This window comes from Propithecus coquereli, unplaced genomic scaffold, assembly GCF_000956105.1.
Source record: "Propithecus coquereli isolate 6110/MARCELLA unplaced genomic scaffold, Pcoq_1.0 Scaffold5, whole genome shotgun sequence".
Lineage (NCBI taxonomy): Eukaryota > Metazoa > Chordata > Mammalia > Primates > Indriidae > Propithecus > Propithecus coquereli.
In genome coordinates this window covers 1818342-1821419 of record NW_012150840.1, presented here as the reverse complement: position 1 = coordinate 1821419, position 3078 = coordinate 1818342, and positions in this window count along the sequence as shown.

The window sequence follows — 3078 nt, the reverse complement described above, 5'->3', positions numbered from 1 at the left end:
GAGAAAAATCTTATAAAATTTTCTAAATTTAGGTAAATTATTGAGATTGTGATACTAATGGCTATATGTATGCTGTATCTCTCTGTGACTACCATATTGTAAAATTTTTTGGTAAGAAAAACATTAACTATTGAGTTTTCTAGAAATCAATGAGTTATTAAGATGAAAGAAGTACTATCTTGGACAAAGTGCATCCATGATTCAGCTTAATGTCAGAAAAAGGTTTTATCTTGGATCCGCTATTTAAAGACAGTAAATAAGACCAGAAGTGAGTTCCTAATGACCACAGTTTTTGGTAAAGTATGTGAAGTGAGAAATCACTGTAACTTATTTATTTTCTCAGCAATTTGACTTGTACAGTCATTGCTTAAACCCTGTATCTTTCTTTTTCTTTTATCTTCCTCTTTCTCACATTCTGGTAACCATGCCAGGCAGCTTCTATGCAACTGACTTTACAAATGGAAATAAACACTATCTTTATTGAATGATTGATCCATTCATCAATAGTGGGTAGTTAATTAAGACTAGTAGGAGAAGACATTAGAGTTGGTAATGAAGTTGGATTAAAAGGAATAAGAGAAAACATTTTCTCTCTTTTCCTGATAAGGTTATGCTTATAATTAGCCGAAGATTTGAAAAAGGAAAAATGTAATGCTAGAAGGGATTAGATGATTGAGTGAACTTGTGCTGCCTGGTTGAGCCAATTGCTTTGCGTCAAGAAAGCAGACATGTCAGCACAGAGATCTCTGCTAAACTTCTGGCCCCTTTGTTTTCACCAGAAACGAATCCAAATATTTAGATATGCTCTCAGTGTTACAATTAAATTAGAAATTTTGCCTAGAATGAAATCTCCAGAAAAGTGAAATTGTTGGCCATGTATGTACAAGCAATGATAATAAAAGTAAGGTTTAAAACAACAAGCATCTCATGAGAATTCAGAATCAGTACTTTCTTTGTTATGATGGATGCAAGGAAAAAGGGTAGTGCAATATACCTTTAACTCTTATAGGAATGTTTTTCTACCCTGAGAATTTGGCAATAGTTAGAAAACCACCATCATGAAAGGCCTCTGCCCCCAGTAGTATGATTTAAAGTGGCTGTCTCAGAAAGAATCTGCCCACAGCCACTAGTTAATTCATAGAGTTGAGGTCACATTTATTTTAAAGAGTTGACCAGTTAAATATAAAGAAATCTCTCCTTTCTAACAATGAGTAGAGAATTATGGTTAAAAATATTATTCATGAACAATCCGCAAAATGGTTCTTGGGTCAAATGTAGCATTGACAGTGGGAATTTGGCCATGGACTCCAGATGCAACTGTAAATGGGATAGCCTTATCTCCCTGCCCAATCTCTCTTGATAAGATTGTGCTGATAGAAAGTAAAAACTGTTCAGGTAGCCTTGGAGACAGATTGTCCCTGAGAAATGGGAAGCACAATCGCACAAAAAAGCATCATGGTAACTTCACATATTTTATAACAAGGGTCTTGGCAGGTTTCATTGAGTTGCATATATATATCATTTGTGTTTGGAGACAAGTATTTTTATTTTAAAAATTAAAAAAGTGATCTTTGCCTTTAAACTGTGATTCTATACCTTTACTAGGCATGGTTTTTATTAAAAAACCCAAAACAAAAATACTGCCAGAACGCCCATAGTAAATATCCATAAGGTAATGAAAGAAAAATTTTTATCTAACAAGATTCAGTGAATTTATTGGTGTTTAACTCTGTATTAAACCAGGAAAAACAAATCTAATATAAATGGCATTATCTTTTTAGAACAACTGTAGTTCTATTGGTTAACAAGTATAAGCATGTTGATGAGCTTTGGTTACTTTCTTTTTGAGACAGTGTCTTGCTCTGTCGCCTGGCCTAGAGTGCAGTGGCATCATCATAGCTCATTGCAACCTCCAACTCCTGGGCTCAAGTGATCCTCCTGCCTCAGCCTCCTGAGTAGCTGGGACTATAGACACTTACCACAACACCTGGCTAATTTTTTCTATTTTTGGTAGAGATGGGGTCTCACTCTTGTTCAGGCTTGGTTACATTTTTTAAGCCAGATTCTTCCAAGTGCCTAAGGCTTTGCCTATAGAAAACTAGCATCACGATTCCATAAAACAACAACTGCTTCAAACACAGTGAAACTGGCCATTTGCAGTACGGAAAGTGCAATACCTATTGGACTGAATGCTCCAATTTTATAAATAGTTTATAAATTTAAATTAGGCTGGCAGCTTCAGTCATCCCCTACCCCCATCCTCACCCCTTAGTAAATTATTGGTCTGTTAACGTACATTAACGCTTTCAGGCCATCAGGGTTCTATTTCTGTATTTTTACATTTTAAAATTTCTTTCTATATTTTTAATCAGAATCATATCTTCATCAGACACTTGCTGAGGAGTACACTGTCAGGTGAAAGCCTTACTGTATCCAGGATGTTGGCAAAGATAATTTATTGAGAGTGTAACTTGTACATAATAAGTAATTCCCCTGTTACAGCTGTCTAACCTATTGTTTGTCATCTTCTTGTTAAGAATTCAGGGTGGGTGGCTAGGAAAAAATACCTATTTGAGGTTCTGGATAACCCATGAGAACAGGCTGAGTTACCGATAGAATTACGATTGTGTTTAAAGCTCTTGGAAAAAGTATTTAAAGCTTTACTTCTACTTTTGATGTCTATTCAAAATGCCTCAATATTTATCCTTATTTTTGAGACAGGGTCTTGCTCTGTTGCTCCAGTTGGAGTGCAGTGCCCTCATCATAGCTCACTGCAACCTCAAACTCCTGGGCTCAAGCAATCCTCCCACCTTAGCCTTTTGAGTAGCTGGGACTACCGGCATGCACCACCACACCCAGTTAATTTTTCCATTTTTTTTTTTTTTTTGAGACAGAGTCTCACTCTGTTGCCCGGGCTAGAGTGCCATGGCATCAACCTAGCTCACAGCAACCTCAAACTCCTGGGCTCAAGCAATCCTTCTGCCTCAGCCTCCCGGGTAGCTGGGACTACAGGCATGCGCCACCATGCCCGGCTAATTTTTTCTGTATAGTTTTAGTTGTCTGATTGATTTCTTTCTA